Source organism: Cupressus sempervirens, chromosome 2, assembly GCF_028749045.1.
Source record: "Cupressus sempervirens isolate cs-2001-9-10 chromosome 2, ASM2874904v1, whole genome shotgun sequence".
Classification (NCBI taxonomy): Eukaryota; Viridiplantae; Streptophyta; class Pinopsida; order Cupressales; family Cupressaceae; genus Cupressus; species Cupressus sempervirens.
This window is the reverse complement of record NC_143119.1, coordinates 774,422,122-774,443,091: the sequence shown is the minus strand read 5'-3', so window position 1 is coordinate 774,443,091 and position 20,970 is coordinate 774,422,122. Positions and strand designations below refer to the sequence as shown.

Sequence of the window (20,970 nt, the reverse complement as noted above, 5' to 3'; positions counted from 1 at the left end):
GAAGATACAGTAATTTCTACTTTTCCAATGCCTATCTCTACATTCATTACTTCTATAATAAAAATAATAATAATACTTCTGTATCTCTACAGGTGGCCGATAAAGAAAGGGTGGAGCTTTGAAACATTAGTAGAGCTGTGAAAATTGTATGATGGTAGTTTTCATCTAAAATTCCCTAAAAGCTGACTGGTAGAAAGTGCTCATTCAAAAAAGGAGTACTTTAGTTAAAACAATTTTATTTAGTTACATACAGGTCAAATAAAAGTCTTTTTTACCTGCTGGAGATGTGGGATTTTAATTAGTTATATATAGATAAATTAAATAATTTTTTTAATTAATTATTTTCTATTTAAGAAATTTGAAATTTAATGTTGCTTTTAGTGTAAAGAGAATTCTTGTGAAGGAAACTTGTTTTAATAGCTTTACTATTGAGGCTATTTTAGACTTCTTGTTTCATCTCATTTAAACCTATAATCCTAATGACCAAATGACCCAATGGAAGCCCGTACTCTATGAGCATAATAACATAAAGCAGGCACACATTCTACATGCATTTTACTCCAACGGGTGCACATGGTATTAAACTTAAGTTACACAATAGGTAGTGGAACCTTGGTGCACATGGTTTTAAACTTCAGTTGCTCAATAGGTAGTGGAACCTTGGTTGCCGCTATGGCAATGTTGTGAGTTGACCACTACCTTGAACCTTTATTGACTTATAAAATGTTTAATTTCAATTTATGAGTTGGAATTATAAAAAACAAAAACTAAATGCATTAACTAATGGTGAAGTAAATATAGAAGCTAAGTAAATTAAATGTGTGGGCACTTTGTTTTTCACTTGTGAATTTAATTATATTCAATTTGATACCACAGATTTGATCGAAACTGTCATGGTTATGCCACTGCATTCAAATTCATGAAGAAGAGTGATGATATGTGTTCCATCCATTTGTTAAATGCACATGATGCAAGGAAGGAATTGGTAGAGGAGAAATTTTATGGCATACCAAATAGAAAAAGTTACCCATTGTGTGATAAGCATGGAAGCACATGAACTAGAGATTATCAAGGCATGTGTAAAGGATTGCTCTTATCATAGGAAAATGACAAAACAAGAATAACCATAAATGCTAGATAAGAAGCATGCAAGCATATACTTAGGAAATAAGCATGAAGGCATTTACAATGATGTTTTTTGTAAAATAGGTAGATGATAAGGATGACCATAAAGGCTAGAGAAGGATCATCTAAATAGAAATAGGATAAGGATGCAGGCATGACAAAGGGCATAACATCTGTAATGATCCCATCTTTTGGCCTTCACGTTCTCCAAAGTCTAAGTGGAGGATAAGAAAAAATTAAATTAATTTCTTATAAAGTCATTCAATTTAAAGTTGACTTTGTATTTAATTAATTTAATTATTAATTACAAGGGAGTAGCTTCTAGGGTATATATTAATTATTGGAAGGACGAAAGCCTCTCGATTTAATTAATTATTTCCAAGGAGGAGTTTTTAGGGTATGCATTAATTATTGGAAGGAGGAAGCTTCTAGTCCTTGCAATTAATTAATGTTTTAGTTCCTTCCAGAAGGATGAAGAAAAGGATAAATAGGGCTGAAAGTCTCATTGTTGAGCATGGGATTATTGTATCGGATGATTGTGAATTGCATTTGATAAGAGTTTGGATGTGTGAATCACATATCTTTCTTGGCATTAGAGGACGTTCATCCTCTCTTGTAACATTCTAGACGTCATTCCCTTAGGGTTTGGCCTTTGGAATACATCTCTTTGTACTTGATTGCAGCATTTTTAGAATTAATATAATTCCAACTTTGGTTCAGCTTTTGGGCATTCTTGGGTGTCCATTACAGTGGTATCAGAGCTATAAGTCCTGCCATCCTGTGGAGATCATATTGATAGCCGGATAAAGATGTATATTAGTCCAGATCAAGATGTGATGCTCAGACAGTTATTGGGTACATTAGAGAAGAAGCAACGTATGCAACAGGAGCAGAATAGGCGAATGGATATGATGTTGCAACTTATGGCTAAACAGATGGGCATCAACATTGATGATTTGTATGTTACTCCAGAGCAGAAGGTAGTCGATTTCTCAGGTGGGATCGAGACACGTATAGAGGCAGCCAACTATGATGTGGGCATTTCGACAGAGTTAGTAGAGACATGTGTGCAAAGTCAGGAGACCACATATGAAGCCTTGTTAGGGGATGATGATGTAGCAATAGTGGAATTAGGAGAATGCGAGGATACTATCATATCAGCAACCACTTCTATGTCAGTTGAAGCATCCAATGAGGAGTTTAATGGTATAAATGCAGTGGTTGATGTATTTTCTAAAGAAGCCACACATGTTAATGATTATGAGTTTTCATCAACTACAAATTTAGTTCAGTTTTCTGTTGCAGCAGTTAATGTTGTTCCTATGTCCATATATTTCGATGCGGCAACACCTATTGTTGATACAGTTAGCATGAGTACATATGGTTCACCTACAACTACATCTTTTTCAATGCATGATGGTGATAATATGCATTCCAGTCCAATATATATTATGTGGATGGATAAAGGGAAGAAGACGTTTCATAGATCTTCTATGGAGTTGCCTTATGGTGACATTCTGACTTCATCAGCACAAGTTTTGAATGCTAGGCTACAGGGGTTGGTCCTGATGATGCGGGTTTGCAGTTGGTTTAACTTCCATATGGATATCACATATTGGGATCCAGGTGGAGGTTGGAGTCCATTATGTTACTTAATTGCTTGAGGACAAGCAATTTCAAGGAGGGCGGATTTGTAATGATCCCATCTTTTGGCCTTCACGTTCTCCAAAGTCTAAGTGGAGGATAAGAAAAAATTAAATTAATTTCTTATAAAGTCATTCAATTTAAAGTTGACTTTGTATTTAATTAATTTAATTATTAATTACAAGGGAGTAGCTTCTAGGGTATGTATTAATTATTGGAAGGACGAAAGCCTCTCAATTTAATTAATTATTTCCAAGGAGGAGTTTTTAGGGTATGCATTAATTATTGGAAGGAGGAAGCTTCTAGTCCTTGAAATTAATTAATGTTTTAGTTCCTTCCAGAAGGATGAAGAAAAGGATAAATAGGGCTGAAAGTCTCATTGTTGAGCATGGGATTATTGTATCGGATGATTGTGAATTGCATTTGATAAGAGTTTGGATGTGTGAATCACATATCTTTCTTGGCATTAGAGGACGTTCATCCTCTCTTGTAACATTCTAGACGTCATTCCCTTAGGGTTTGGCCTTTGGAATACATCTCTTTGTACTTGATTGCAGCATTTTTAGAATTAATATAATTCCAGCTTTGGTTCAGCTTTTGGGCATTCTTGGGTGTCCATTACAACATCTAATCCTACAATGTAACATGCTTAAGGAACATAGATATGGAATCATAAGCATGATATAGTGCATCAACACATAGCATCATCTAGGCACAACAATTTGTGTCCAATAACATGTATGGGATATCATATATCATGGAAATCTAAGTTATTGGTTTGAGTTTGGGTTCAAAGAACCAGTTCGTTGGTACGTCAAAATCTTGAAATGGGGTTTGGGCTCGTTTGGATTCATTAGTATAAAATCATATGTGTGTGTGTGTGTGCAGCCTAGAAAAATGAATTTAAGATTAGAATGCCACATTGTACCATAAAAACAACAAAAACACTATAAACTTGTTATCTTAGCATCATATCTATTAACAACACCAAAATATTAAAATAATATCGATTTTAAGTATCATTGTCTAGACTTTCAATAGTTAAAACTTTAGGCTTAGTTTCAATCGTCTAATCGATTATCTAAATCTTTATCTTCTTCTTCTTCATTAAAGGCATTAGTTGATTCACACACATTATCAATGTTATTGGGATCAACTGCACTATTAACATTCCTGCTTTCCAAGATGTCCAACGCTTATTACTTTTCATTGTACAAAGAGCTTGTTTGTTTGTAATTAATATCCTACATGAAATACACTATTTAAGTAGCTTGCAACTCGCCTCACCTATTGAAGATGTTGTTTACTGTTTCAAATATGATAATCACAATATAGAGCTTCCAATTATTCACATAGGGGCTATTATCAACAATTGGATATAAAAATTTCACTAGAAGAAATCTTGAGGGATAGTTTAATTTGATGTAATAAATATTTGAACTTCAGAAATTTATGTTTGTAATGATTAATCTTTATGCAAATTTGTAATAATTGTTTTTTGCACTAAATTATAGAATGTTCTTGTTAGTGTATCAGACTATATGAGAAATATTATTCTGAATCATTTCTCAAGATAATAATTGAATATATGATTGGATGAAGATCAAGAAAAGCAGAAATATGTTTGCTGATATGCACTTGGAAGACTTAGTAAATTACGTGTTCACTGTGCTTAAAGATCAGTGGAGGTAAAGTATATATATGTGGGAGAGTTGACCACGGGTCATGACCGATAGGCGTGACTCATGTTAGAGTCACGTCTATCGGGCGTGACACAATAGTCACCCCCAATACCTTTCTAATCCTGTCCGGAGAATTATGAAGCGGTAGGAATGTTAGTAAGACAGTTGACAACATTAGTTTATTCATATACGTTTGTAATTATATTTGCATATATATATATATGTATATATATATATATATATGTATATGTATATATATATATATATGTATATATATATATACATATATATATATATATATATATTTGAATATCTAAACATATTAGAATAACATAAATATCCACACAAGATTCATTAATAAATCTTAATAATTTATGTTCAACTAATCTATACATTAATAGTTCCCAATGGAATTGTACTTGGTTCACACTCGGTCTATGTAGGTTTGACCTAATTTGACCTAGGTTTGTCTTGAAGAAACCAACCTGCTTGGGTTCAAACCCAAGTGGAACCCAAAAGGAAACCAGAACCAGAACCGGGAACTGGTTTGAAATTTGCCTGGTTCGAAGGGCCAAGGGGAGGACTAGGTAACTAAGATGGAAATATATTAAGGCGATGTTTTTTTGGTAAATAGATTGCTGGAAGGGCCAGCTCCCATTGCATTAATAAAAAAGAGTGTACACAAGTTTATACAATATCACACTGGAGCTTGAAAAAGGACCCCAAATACTAAAACCTGCCAGAGCATATCAAAATCTGCTAATTAAACTTTACCAATTACATAATTCGACCATTCATAGAACTTTATAACTAAACACTAGTAGGGAGAGTACAAATGTGGGGTTTTAACCTCACAAAACCAAAACAAGGCTCTCCAACCTAAACATATACTTAAACTAAATGTTTAAACCAGCTACTTGGTCGAGAGAAACACCATTGCCATGTGAAGTTTATGCCAAATGTGCTTGTTTATTGCCATGCTTATTGCACTACCCACCCTTCTTTTGAGACCTAGAGTGGGTCAAGCTAGAGGACGAAGTGCTGCCTTTTGTCACCATACGATGCATTTTGTATGCACAACCCTTGCAATGACAGGGCAATTTGTCCCACAATTTTGGTGAGCCGCTCCCCGTGCAGTCTCCTCCGCATCACACTTGTTGAAGGTGAACAGGTCCTCCCCAAAATTTGGGAGAGAGGGGGAATCCAGGTCCACAAGACTACATCCTTCATCATCTGGCACCCAAAATCCCTCTCCTCCACAATACGTTTGGAATACCCACCGTGGGTGTTGTTATGATACCCACAACCATTTCTAAGTAGGACTGGTGCTTGTCCATGTCTTCCATATTATCAATCAACTTGCCCAACTCTACTATTGTGAGCAAATGGAATCATTTGGTGGGATTCTTCTGCGCCCCAAGATAGTGTTGATGCCCAAATTAACAGGTTGGAAATCCTATGAGCCTACCTACTCAATTCTAGAACCTTCCAACTCAACTTGGCCAACTAATGAGAATGATCAATGAAGATCCTATTCTCCTACACTTTAGGCTCTGTAGGACCTAAGTGGGTGCACCTATTCCTCAACCCAAAACTTGGAGAATTTTTATGGCAGATAGCTTTAAGATAGCTTGGTGGTTCCTTGTAAGGACCCTTACTATAAAGGCCACTGAAACCCTCAGAATGAACTAGGAATTTTATCAAACACTTGGCATGTAATTTACGATAACAATAACAATATTTAAAATATGACAATTTTCAGGTTTGTATGTGAATACTAACATGGATTGAGGACAGCATATAAACCATTATATCTAATCCTAGCAATGCATGCAATCTGATTGTAAGGACTGTGTACATCAATGACTGAATATGAGATCTTAGTAGACTGTCACAACCAAGTAATTCAGTTTACATCATATCAACCTTTGTGCATAAGACAATACAATGCTTTGAAAGAATATCACTGTTCAGATTTGGAATGGTAGATGACTGGTTTACAATATCTGATTTTAATGGACTGTCACAGCTATGCAATGGCAGATCATAAATGATAATGACTGATTATAAAGACTGTTTTCTGAATTGATATGGACCATTACAATGAACCTAGGACAATAACAAAACCTTACAATGCATCAATCCAATTACAATGATGACTGATTATAACGCATTCTGGACTGATTCACCAGTAACTATATATATATATGCAATTCTGTGCAATTTTTGGCAACAAAACTCAATCACTAAGCAATGTATAAAAACCTGGAGACGCTGCCTTAATTGCTGATGAAAGCTGATGAAGAAGACTCCTCAAATCTGTCCAAACTGCCCTCCAACTGTGACAAATCTGCAACCCTGTGATGGCTGTACCAGGTAGCTGAGAGACTGCGATTTCAATGTCTGAATTTTTTGTATTTTTTCTGCTGACGAAAATGCCCTAAACAGGGACGCCTAGGGTTGTTTGATGATTTCCCAAAGGCATAAAATTAATCTCTGAACTGTTTGTGAGATACGAACAAATTTGTAACCCGTGCCCTAGTTCAGCCCTGTTATGTTCGGCCCTGCTATAAAATAATCTATTTGGTAATGGGTGCCGAATTTGGTATGATCTGAAACGCCTAGGGTTAATATATAACCCCTCCAATGCATAAAATCGAACTCCAAAGGGATAGGAAGATATGAGCAAAAATGTGTGTCGCAGGCCCAGATATGGACTTCACAGAAAAATGCTGAATTGCTTCCAAACCCTTGTCACATGCTTCACCAATGCTAGGGCAAATCTGAAACCCTTATTCCAATCAAAATAAACCCTTCAAACAATTTCTCAATGAAGTTCAAATGAGATGGCTGAATACCAACTCCTCAACTGCAACAATTCAGGTGATATTTCACACCCTCAAAGTCGCCAATCCAAGGGAGTGATTCGTTCCCAAAGATCGAATAATTTGCAGACCCAAGAGGCTACAAATTGCTCCACAATGAAGAAGTAGAAGAAATCTCAAATCCCAGCATGTCCAAATGAGAGGCCCAGCCCTCTATTTATTTACTTTTCTAAGAAGTTACTAGAACTTCTAGAAACATCCTTTATAAACTCTCATTATAATGCACTTTTTATAATAAAGTAACTTTAAAAAATAAAAAGTGCAACTCAACTTAAAATTATAACATGTAGGCCCCAATAACACATAATAATGAAATAAAACCTCTTAATACTTCTTCAAAAGCATAATATGACCATCTGATCCGCAACATTGACTCTCTCTCCACACCATTTGCCTACGAGAGTCTGGGATAGGCAAATCCATGTTTAATGCCATGTCGAACTAAAGAGGGGACATTACAGTCCGCCCCTCCTGAAATTGCTTGGCCTCAAGCAATCTCAACGCCGGGTGCTGCAAAATAGCTTCCCCCTCCCAAGTAGCATCCTCAACAGGTAGATCTTTCCACTTAACCAAGTATTCTCTGATCACTCTTCTGCGAAGCTGCTTTTCTCTGCTTTCCAGGATGGACTCTGGTACTAAAATCAATTTTCCCTCATCATCTAAAGGAGGTAATACTGCAGAAGGCACCACATTCTGACCCAAAGCCTTCTTGAGGCGTGACACATGAAACACATTGTGCACTCTGCTGTCTGCGGGAAGCTCCAACTCATAAGCCACCTCACCAACTCGCCTGATAATTCTGAACGGCCCATAATAGCGTGGCTTGAGTTTCTCTGCACCACTCTTCTTAAGAGTAGATTGCCTGTATGGCTGCAACATGAGATAAACCATATCGTTTACCTCAAAACTACGCTCAGTCCTCTTCTGATCTGCATACTGCTTCTGCTGGTTCTGAGCTCTCGCAATATTATCTTTGAGAGTAGCAACTATGTCCTTACTCTCCTGTAATAATTCACCTGCACTGGGTACCCGGCTGTCGCCCAATAACAAATCCAAGAAGCTAGGTGCTTCATAACCGTAAAGTGCCATGAAGGGTGTCATCTGTATAGTGAGGTGATATGTAGTATTGTAACAATACTTGCAGAGATATATCCATCTGACCCAAGCTCGCTGCTGAGCTGCTACATAATTCCTTAAATACCCTTCCACCCATTTGTTCACAATCTCTGTCTGACCATCGGTTTGTGGGTGATAGCTAGTGCTGGGTGTAAGCTCCGTGCCACATAACCGGAATACCTCCTGCCAAAAGTGACTCATGAAACGGCTATCCCTGTCACTCACAATGTTCTGAGGCAATCCGTGCAATCTGAAAACCTCCCGAAAGAAAACTTCTGCCACCTGAGCTGCTGAGTGTGTAGTGGTGACAGGAAAGAAATGAGCATATTTCGTTAATCTATCTACCACCACATAAATACAATCCCGTCCTTGTACCTTGGGCAAACCTGTGATAAAGTCCATGGATATGCACTCCCATTTCCTGTCAGGGATCGGAAGTGGCTGTAAGAGCCCTGCCGGATAGGTGTGTTCTTGTTTGTTTTGCTGGCAAACAAGACACTCTCGAACATACTGCAAAACATCAACTTTCAGCCCTTTCCAAGTGAACCGCTCTCGAACCGATCTGTAAGTCTTGAAGTACCCGGGATGGCCTGCTGTCGGTGAGTCATGAAATGCTCTCAAGATCAGTCGCTTAACCTTCGATCCTGGGACTAGGTAAATCCTGTTCTTGTAAATGATTAAATCATCTACAAGTGTGTATCTGGTATCAATCACTGTTCCCTCTACTATATCGGAGGCCCATGTATCCCTGGCATACTCTGCTATAATCAAATGTCGCCAATCCTCTGATATCTGAACCATAAGAGTGAGGTGTGGCCTTCGAGATAGAGCATCTGCAACAACATTCTGAGTTCCCTTGACATATGAGATGTCAAAATCATATGCCTGCAACTTACTTACCCACTTTTGTTGGCGATCATTCAGGTCTCGCTGTCCCAAGAAATGCCTCAGACTGTTATGATCAGTTTTAATACAAAACTTGCTACCCACAAGATATTGTCTAAACTTGGCCAAAGCATGCATGATAGCCAACATCTCCTTATCATATATACTGAATGAACGCTCGGGTCCTTTGAGTTTCCTGCTCTCATAAGCTATGGGGTGCTTATTCTGCATAAGTACAGCACCTACTCCCTCTCCAGATGCATCACATTGAAGCTCAAATGGCTTCGTGAAATCAGGTAGTGCTAGAACTGGGCATGTAGTCATTATCTCCTTAAATCTCATAAAACAGTCCTGTGCCTTCTGAGTCCATACAAATTCCCCTTTTTTCAGTAGATCTGTCATGGGAGCTGCATGTCGCGAATAGCCACTGACAAACCTGCGATAGAAACCACATAAACCAAGGAACCCCCTCAACTGTGTAAGGTTCTCTGGTGGAGGCCAATCAACAATGGCGCGAATCTTTTCAGGATCCATCCGCACTCCATCTGCACTAATGATGTGTCCCAAATATAATAGCTCGGTCATCCCTAAGTCACATTTGGACTCCTTTGCATACAAGGACTCCTTCTGTAGAATGCTCAACACTGTCTCCAAATGCTCTAGATGCTCCTGCCATGATCGGCTATAGATCAAAATGTCATCAAAAAACACCAACACGAATTTCCTCAACTGATGGTGGAAAACTCTGTTCATAGTGGACTGGAAAGTGGCAGGTGCATTGGTCAGGCCGAAAGGCATGACTACAAACTCAAAGTGCCCACAATGACATCTGAAAGCAGTTTTCTCAATATCCTGTTCACGGACTCTGATCTGGTGATATCCTGATCTCAAATCAATTTTCGTGAAATAACAAGCCCCATGCAATTCATCTATCAATTCATCAATGCGAGGAATAGGATACCTGTTCTTAATGGTTCTCTTATTTAATGCCCTGTAATCAATACACATCCGAAGCGTTCCATCCTTCTTTTTTACCAAAACAACAGAAGATGCAAAAGGTGACTTACTTGGTCGGATGTGCCCCATAGCTAGCAACTCCTCAATGGTCCTTTCGATCTCATCCTTGAGTCGCTTTGGATGTCGATATGGTGTGATCATGATAGGTTTAGCACCTTCCTCCAGCTCAATAATATGCTCAATGCCTCTATCCGGTGGCCTGCCTGGTGGAATCTCACTGAATACCTTTTCGTACTTAATCCTCAATTTCTGAATATCAGGATGATATTCCGCCTTATGTTGCTCCTCCTGTGTAGGTATCAAAGTACAAACTGCTGCCCACTCTATATCATTATGCCTAGTTAATCTCTCCAGCCGCCTAAATGAGATAGTCCTGATGCCTCCATTACGGATAGCCTTTAGCACATGAGTCCTACCATTCATTTCAAATTGTATCTCCATATCCTCTAATCTCAGAGTAACCACCTTCAATGAATGTAGCCACTGCATTCCAAGTACTATGTCCATGTCACCCATGTTGACCACATGATAGTCCGCCTTAAACTCATAGTTGTTCAGGCGCATAGGTAGATCTCGTACCATCCTGTCACAACGAAGAGTGTACCCATCAGCTACCTTGACTCTTAGTCCCTCGAACTCCTCAGTAATGAGTCCACGCTTCTCCACGAATCGTACATCAATGAAATTATGTGTGGCACCTGTGTCCAACAATGTAATAACCTTCTGCCCAGCCAAGACTCCCCGAAGTCTGAAAGACCCCTCTCTCTGGATACTAGACAGTCGTGCTTCTTGTAAATGTAGCTCTGTTTCCTGCTTTTGCCCTGCACTGCCTATCTCCTGCTCTCCCTCTGCTTCATCAGGATCCTCATCATGATGTTCCGAACCATCTGAATCTGATTCTTCGTAATAAGCCCACATTGCCCGGTTGGCCTTCCCTTTTGGCCTCATAGGACAGTCATGGCCGTACTCATACGGTCCTTTGCAATAGAAGCATAACTTCTTCCTACGCAAGTCATTAAGTGTCTCCTTGTCCAGTTTCTTACTTTCCTCCCTTGGTAGCTGCGCCTCTCTATGAAAGGGTTTCCTGTCCTTATCTTTTCCTGAAGGGAAACTCTTTGCCTGAAATTTATTTTTAGAAGCTGAAGCGGAATCCATGTCACGAGCTTTCTTAATGGCTTCTTGCAAAGTGGGAGGGTTGAGAGCTTTAATCCACCCTCTCAACGGATCAACTAACCCATCCATAAATAAAACCAATAGCCTCCGTTCGGATACATCTGTTACTAACACTGCAAGTTTCTGAAACTCCGAAATGTATGTTTCCAATGATCCCCACTGTTTAAGCTGAGCTAACTCCTTGAAATGGAGTTCTGGATCCTTCTTATCAAATTGTTCAATCAGCCTCTCCGTGAACTCCACATATGAAGTAATGTGTGCATGACCCATAGTGACCATACCATGATGCCACCACTCGTGTGCTAACCCATCCAAGTGAATTGCTGCATACTTAATAGCTTCTTCCTCGGACATAGGGTTCAATTGAAAGTATGTGTCAAGCTTTTGAACCCAAGCTCTTGCTGTAGACTTTCCCGAGCCATCATAATATGGTAACTGTAGTTTTCCTACTTTCTTTCGTAGCTCATAGCTTTGAGTCCTGTCTTGTCCACAGGGCATATGCTTCATCCGCACATCCATATACTCTCTGAAGGTGATTGCAGCTGTAAAATCTGGACCTCCTGCTTCCCAATCTCTCCTCAGCTGATCCTGTATGTCAGTGATCTGGGGTTCTGGTACCGGCTGCTCTGGAGCCCTAGGAAGGAACGTAGGAATCATAGGCCTCGAACTCACTGTCCTAGCTTGCTGGGGTGCATGACCGAAATTGTTCCCAATTTGTTCGCCTCCATTATGTATCTCATCCTGATTATTCCCATTCTGATTGTGACCATTCTGATTATTTCCTCCACCTATGTTAGCGTTCAACCCCATTTGTCGAGCCATCATCTGCATCATAAGCTCCATTCTTTGGTTCTGTTCCTGTGCTCTCTGTTCTGCTAATCGCTGTCCCTGTGCCAAGGTGTCTAATAACTGTAAAAATCTTTCCTCTCGCTGATCTGGACCGGCATTCCCGCCTCTATCCATATTGTGGTCGTAGTCTTGATCAAAGAATACCTCCCCTGTGTCTGTATGACTGGATTCTATGTCTACCTGGATAGATGAGCTAGACTGTTCGCTCTGCAGGTCTGAAGTCCTATCTTGTCTTGCTTTGGTATTGCGGAAATTATAATGCCTTTGTCGCATGCTCTGATTTTAGTGTTTTGACATTTCGTCAAACACTTTCCCAGCTGTTCCAAATTCCCGATAAAACCTCCACAGGATGGCAGGACTTTGGCTCTGATACCACTGTAAGGACCCTTACTATAAAGGCCACTGAAACCCTCAGAATGAACTAGGAATTTTATCAAACACTTGGCATGTAATTTACGATAACAATAACAATATTTAAAATATGACAATTTTCAGGTTTGTATGTGAATACTAACATGGATTGAGGACAGCATATAAACCATTATATCTAATCCTAGCAATGCATGCAATCTGATTGTAAGGACTGTGTACATCAATGACTGAATATGAGATCTTAGTAGACTGTCACAACCAAGTAATTCAGTTTACATCATATCAACCTTTGTGCATAAGACAATACAATGCTTTGAAAGAATATCACTGTTCAGATTTGGAATGGTAGATGACTGGTTTACAATATCTGATTTTAATGGACTGTCACAGCTATGCAATGGCAGATCATAAATGATAATGACTGATTATAAAGACTGTTTTCTGAATTGATATGGACCATTACAATGAACCTAGGACAATAACAAAACCTTACAATGCATCAATCCAATTACAATGATGACTGATTATAACGCATTCTGGACTGATTGACCAGTAACTATATATATATATGCAATTCTGTGCAATTTTTGGCAACAAAACTCAATCACTAAGCAATGTATAAAAACCTGGAGACGCTGCCTTAATTGCTGATGAAAGCTGATGAAGAAGACTCCTCAAATCTGTCCAAACTGCCCTCCAACTGTGACAAATCTGCAACCCTGTGCTGGCTGTACCAGGTAGCTGAGAGACTGCGATTTCAATGTCTGAATTTTTTGTATTTTTTTCTGCTGACGAAAATGCCCTAAACAGGGACGCCTAGGGTTGTTTGATGATTTCCCAAAGGCATAAAATTAATCTCTGAACTGTTTGTGAGATACGAACAAATTTGTGACCCGTGCCCTAGTTCAACCCTGTTATGTTCGGCCCTGCTATAAAATAATCTATTTGGTAATGGGTGCCGAATTTGGTATGATCTGAAACGCCTAGGGTTAATATATAACCCCTCCAATGCATAAAATCGAACTCCAAAGGGATAGGAAGATATGAGCAAAAATGTGTGTCGCAGGCCTAGATATGGACTTCACAGAAAAATGCTGAATTGCTTCCAAACCCTTGTCACATGCTTCACCAATGCTAGGGCAAATCTGAAACCCTTATTCCAATCAAAATAAACCCTTCAAACAATTTCTCAATGAAGTTCAAATGAGATGGCTGAATACCAACTCCTCAACTGCAACAATTCAGGTGATATTTCACACCCTCAAAGTCGCCAATCCAAGGGAGTGATTCGTTCCCAAAGATCGAATAATTTGTAGACCCAAGAGGCTACAAATTGCTCCACAATGAAGAAGTAGAAGAAATCTCAAATCCCAGCATGTCCAAATGAGAGGCCCAGCCCTCTATTTATTTACTTTTCTAAGAAGTTACTAGAACTTCTAGAAACATCCTTTATAAACTCTCATTATAATGCACTTTTTATAATAAAGTAACTTTAAAAAATAAAAAGTGCAACTCAACTTAAAATTATAACATGTAGGCCCCAATAACACATAATAATGAAATAAAACCTCTTAATACTTCTTCAAAAGCATAATATGACCATCTGATCCGCAACATTGACTCTCTCTCCACACCATTTGCCTACGAGAGTCTGGGATAGGCAAATCCATGTTTAATGCCATGTCGAACTAAAGAGGGGACATTACATTCCTCTTGAGTTGGCAAGGAACTCTTAAGCAAAACCAAATAGTAAATTTGTTTGCTTTGTAAACTCGACTGTAAATTTGAATGAATGCTGAAATTTTTCCATTGATTGCTGATGAATACTTTAAATAAAATAATGCTTCGATTGTAAAATAAAAATATGAAATGGAATTTCTCTAGAAATGCTTAATTATCTTATATCCAATTTAGACTAGAGCCTTTAGCTCTTACAAACTTCTTATTAATTCAATCAAATGATCCTACGTACAACCTTAGAGAGTTTTAATAACTTTCTATTAGAAACAAGATCATCACCTCAAGGGCATCTGTATGAATTGTGATTTAAATTTGTATTGTTGCAATTAGTCTTACTAAATTTAACCCTGACACTGAGAGATCAATAAGACAGAGAAGTTTGAAAACCAATCCTTCTAACTGATACTTGAATTGCAACTAAATTTGAGATTCCAATAACATAAGATTGCACAATGAAACAATCTAATAGATTTATCTAAGGGAGTAGTTTAATGATTGAAGTAATAGACTCGTCAGAAATAATGCAACACTAAATCTTTATATTGAAATTAAGTATAAGAAAATCAATTGGTTATATGAGTAATTTACTAGTCTTGCACTTCCAGTAGACAAAAACCAAAGTGTTATGTAAGATAAACCTCAATTATTATTTTTCTATTGCCTCTTTTCTCACATTTATAGAAGAGGATTCAGTTTTGGAATGAAAGGGCATACCCCTTCATCCAAAAGATACAACTGTTCCTGACACCTAATCCAAGACATAATCCAATAAAATATTTTATTTGAAATATTTCTCTCTTTATCCACAAGTACTTTTCATCCTCTAGAATTTTCAATTGCTTTGATTAATAAATCATTTGTACTTGTGCTTGTCTTTGCTGGCTAAACCTTCGTAATTTATCATTTAATAGATAGTCTTGCAAAACCAAAATAAATAATTTAGATACATGCATTAACTCAAAGAACATAACATCACCTTTTAGGATTTTGTATTGTCATTAAGAGCCTTTTGATAAATATATCCTACACGCAAATACTTTGTCAAAATAATTCACATTTGATAAATATTCAATTGATCCTTAGACATTACTTTTAGAAATATTCGTATAAATTGATATTTGCCGTCATAACTTAATACCATGTAGGATGAATTGTAAATGCTCATTATGCCATTATAGCTTGGATATCAAAGCAACACATGTTATGTAACAATGCCATAGATTTCAGCATGTGGGAGTGGTCAAGTGTGATGGGTGTGGCCTCAAGGGATGGAAACCAAGTTGGAGTCTAGCTAGGAAGGTACGACACTCTTGGTTAGGTTATCCATGATTGAGTTGCCTTCCCTATAAATTGAAAGATCCCTGATGGATCTCTTCTGCGGATCTGCTGTAATTTTATATTTTTAAATCTGTTTTCCTGTTTATTTATGTTTTCTTGCAAAACTAGATAGAAGTGCAGAAAGGGTTGTTTGTTTTTGATGGTTTTATAACATAGAAAGGAATAGGGAACAACAACCATGAAACAAGACTGAAATAAATAAGGTATTTAGTAAAAATCAGAATTATTGCAAAAACCATACGAGGCAGATTGTCTAAATTATAGAGCCAAGCAATAAATCCAATGCATTTCCCAAAGCTCACATACAAATTTGATGTCAAACTGGAAGGTGAAGATTGTTCTTGAATCCAACATACATTTGGAGGTGAATACAAGCAATACTCTATACATCACGTGGTGTATCTACTACAAATGGCGTCCCACAGGTTGCAATGAACCACGTCCCAACTGGAAAGATGATATGCCATGCTGAAACCCTAATGAGAATTGATGCCTCTATCCTTAATCACCACGCACAATGCCTAAGAGATTCGGTACCAAAGATCGCTGAGGGCTACATCCCAGCCAATCACTAACATGGGTTTGCGTCCCAGACTAGAAATCGCCCATTCAGAGCAAATTCATAAACAAGTTGTCAAATATGCAAAAGATTATCTTAGAATGAAGCTTCTATCTCCTTATAACCCCTCTCAATTGCAAATCCTACGTGTCTCCAAGTGGCGTTGGGTAGTGAAAGTGTTATAATTTCTTATTTTAAAGTGGTCATGTTACTAGAAAATGACCTTTTTCCTCATAGACAGAAATCTATTCACTGAATTGCCCTGAGACCAAAGAGAAAGATTTAGAGAATTTCGAGACCTTTCCAACGAGCTATCACACCATAGGATGCGCATCCAGATGAGGCCAAAAACCCCTTATTACTCCAAAATGGCTAATAACTTAGCCTTATTTAATTATTAAACGCTGACTTAGGAAATATTAAAAATATAACCCAAATAGCCACAAAATGCCCAACTGACATCACAAACCATAAAATCATCTTGTCACCTGTTTGTGACTGAAGTCGGAAGTCAAGGATCCACTGGCAATCTCATCCCTAAAATCTAAGGATGCTCCTAAAATTTAGGAAACAAGCCCTATCCCTCTAAAATTGAACCCAAAGAGTAATCTCATGGAGACCCAACCTTGGGCAAGATCATACCTCCTAAAAAGTAGGAATTGCCTCCTAGAAACAAGGAATGTCTCCCAACTGATCAATAATTGCCAGAACATCAAGTCCCCAACATTGAATAACCATACTGGGTCTCTATCCAACCCTGTCAGCCTACAAGACCCCATAATAAGATGACTCACATGTCTCTGCTAGACTGAGCTAAAAGAGGGGACATGACATAAATGTGGGAGACCCTGAAATTTTCAAGTTTGGGGATGAATTCCTAAATGATTTTAACCCACTTGTTGAGTCTCTAGTCTAGAGTGGAACCTTGGCGAATTCCATTAATCACCATCATAGAATCACCCTCCATGTGTATTTTCCTGGCTCCCAACTGTATCCCATAGCATAACCAACAGAGGTTGCTATGAATTTTGCTATGTTATTTGTTCTAAAACCGAAGAACTCCTTGTGAGTGTTCAAGATCTTCCCTAAGCTATCTTGGATGACAATGCAATTACCCAAAGCAATAACAATAAAATAAAATAATGTAGAAAGTGTAATGGAATAAGAGATGAGAATATTCCCTATTCACCACCTCCCTTCAAATATTTGGCTAATTGTAATAGTGGTACAAGTGCATGGTACTAATGGGATACTTTGGTCATCTAGTGCTAGTGGACAAATCAAAAGCTCTTGTGCCAAATTGGTAAGTAATAATGAAAGGTCCCAACTAAATCAAGATGGAAATTACAACTTAGTTCCTATTTAGCATTTGAATTTTTAGGATTTGCGTGAAGGATCAAGTTACCAACTTGAAAATATATTTGATTAAGGTTTTTCTTATAAGTTTTATTCTATTATCCTTGACATGGTAATAGATTATCTAATGCATTGACATTCCTATTATCAAGGGTTTCAAGTTCTTTTTTTTTTGTTCTCTCTCTTTATAGTATCATCAATAGTGCTACAGAGAAACACAAAGTGCAATGGCCTTAGTGCACATGCCATAAACTAATGAATAAGGTGTGAATCTTGAAGTGTGCTAAAAGTAGTTACAATAAGCCTATGACGTCAGAACATGTTTTGTGTGCCAATTAGTACCATATTTAAAAACTTAATTTTTTAAAAACTTGCTTAACTATTTATTGCCAACTTCTACTTGATCATTATCTTGTGGATGTTAAATATAAAATTGCTGAATATTGAACCCCTTTCTAAAAGCTTACTATTATTATTACTTGTGATGATAATAGATGCTTAGCCTAGTCTATAAATAAGATTATCCATGATGAAGGCACAAATATTATATGCCATGGAAGATTTTAGGGGCATGGCTTTGACCCACTTAGCAAATATTTTTTTAAAATGTAATAAAAAATTCTGTCCCATTGAAGATGCTAGGAGAATCTTACTAACCAAGAAAATGTATAAAATGGGCAAGGAGAGCTAAATGGATGAAGTTCACGAGTAGCTGCATATTTCAAATTACCATGTGTTTGGCATGTTGCACATTTATGAACATAACACATGAATCTTTTTCCGTTTTATACCACCAAAAGTCCATGCATAATTTTTTTTGAATCAATGGCTTAGAACTAATGTTGAATCAATAAGCCTCTTGAAGAGCAATTGATTTATCATGATTTTCAAGGAATCTTAGTTTCAAACCATCAAAAACCACGTCTATGTAACAATTAAATACTTAGCAGTCTATTCCTAGAGGAGATATGGGTAGTTTTTAGAAGGACCAAGTGGAAGTGTTCCCCAACTCAAGATAAATGTAAATATTATGAAACTACTCTTCACTTGCTAGTGCAGAACAAACCATTAATAGTCTTGAAATAGAGATCACAAGATCAAATCTTGCGGGGGGTAGGGTATGTATGCATGGTTTGTAGCAGAGTTAGATGCCTCTTGCATGGATTATGGGGCAGTTCTACATTATCACAAGCGATTTGTAGACCCAAAATAGATCATTTGGAACCATGAGCTATATAAAATTATTCATTTCCATTAGGGCCTGTTTGGTTGCTGGAATACAACCAGAATAGTCATTGAAAATTAGAAATGATTTTTATTCTTTGTTTGGTGCATGGAATTGGAATGAGGAATAGGAATACGTATTCCCATTTTAGCCCCAAAATGAGCATTTATCCATTCCAAAAAATACCTGTTATTGGAATAGGTCATTTCTATTCTCTGGTTGGCTTTTCCAAAATTAATAATTTTTTTGGTCGGTGGTTACATACAAGTAAGGGTATTCAATGTTTTCAATAGTTTCTGTGATTTTCCAATGGCGTCAATAGCATCTTCAGAGCAGCGTCCGTCATTTTCTTTGCCTACACAGACTTCTATGCTATTACCACCATGGTAGAAGAGACATCAATGCAGAGTTACATTGACTTAGACATCAAAGCAGCCTATTCCGTAGCGTTTCATAGCCAAAGAGAAGCATGCGTGCCACAACAAACGTGGTGGATGCCATCGTTGTTGCCGCCCGTGGAAAAGAGTGATTGTTGCTCCAATAAGAAGTCTTGGATCATATGTAGGTTTAAAGTAATCAAATAGTTTAAATAGTATTTTAGAATGAACTCAAAGGCCTTTTTGTTGACCGTTTGCAGTGAGTGCAGCCTACTGGGTAGTGACTGTAGCCTACTACAACACCATAAGGAGATTGATGAGAAGTTATAGGAGGCATTGCACGATGCCTTTACAAACAATCAACAGGTACTAAAGAATGCAAGGAAGAATATCATCGGTAGAAGATTTATCAATTTAACCTTATTCTAATATAAAAATATATAAATTTAACTCTAGTCCAATTCAAGCTTGTATAACCAAACAAGGGATAAATAGGATTTGATTGCAATTTTCCATTCCCATTCTCCATTCACATTTTCTATTCTAATTCCCAATTCCTATGCCTGCAACCAAATGGGCCCTTAATAAATAAGCAAGTTAAATTGCGGACTTCCATATGAATCTTCATACGGGAGACAGCACCAGTTATGTGATTAGCATGTCTATTTGTCTTGTTGAGGAATGACATTACCAAGCAAGGAAATAGGTTGTTGATTCAAACAAGCATGTTGATTAAGCTCATCTTTTGACCTTTTCAAAGTGTGAGAACAACAATAGCATGCAAAAAACTTGAATGGAAGCTTGTTGTGCAAGTAGATATGATGCTTTTATTACAAATCATAGTTGAAATGTAGTTGATTTTCCTCTTGTTAAAAGGGCCATTGGATGGAAATGAGTAGAAAAGATCAAATGTAAGGTTGATGAAAAGTAATCCATATAGATTTGGGAAAAGATGGAAACATCAAGAGGAATCACTTTCAAAGTTATGAGTGTAAATACACACTAGAATAAGCAACAATATGAAACTATTAGTTGTTATCGTGGGTGGTTTTGGCTAGTTTTGAAAAGGAGTAGTCCTACAATTGTTATAGCAGTTCTGAAACTGTTGCCTTTTGCTTGAATGCATAGTTTTGTTTTCATGTTATGAAAAAAGAATCTGAAGGTCTCTTCCAACTGTGGTTCTTGAATGTTCCAATTGACGAGGAGAACCTTAATCATCTATTAAGGAGAGGAGGTTGGATTGGGTTATTAAAGGTATTCCATAGTGAACGTATCCACATTTGAAGAATTGCGAAGAGCAATATATGAAATGCAAAGAGAAATACACAAAGACTGAGAGTCTTACAAAGAATGAAGAAGTTGAACAACTCATGTACTTGTATGAAGTCATAGAGCATTAGGAAGTTATGAATGCATGGAATGATTCTTTTAGTTGTGTAAAATTTATTTCTACATTCCAATTACTACTTCCAACTAATTTTTCCCTTCTTGAAGCTTCCATAATAAATCATAAAATCACTCTATTTTGTTAATGTTGTAGCTTCAGTCTGATTGAATGGAACTAGAGATAATCCTTCTACGGTCATTGGTTAATCATGAGTTAGACAAACTTGTATATATATATATA

At 37.5% G+C, this 20,970-nt stretch overlaps 1 protein-coding gene and 1 long non-coding RNA gene across 6 annotated transcripts in view; one reads left to right on the top strand and one right to left on the bottom strand.

Moving 5' to 3' along the window:
• Nucleotides 1-20,970, top strand: part of NSH3 (inosine-uridine preferring nucleoside hydrolase family protein) — a 238,367-nt gene that overhangs the window by 29,873 nt on the left and 187,524 nt on the right. The window lies entirely within an intron of this gene.
• Nucleotides 1-20,970, bottom strand: part of LOC149575764 (uncharacterized) — a 197,121-nt gene that overhangs the window by 4,053 nt on the left and 172,098 nt on the right. The gene's annotated exons all lie outside the window — the stretch shown is intronic.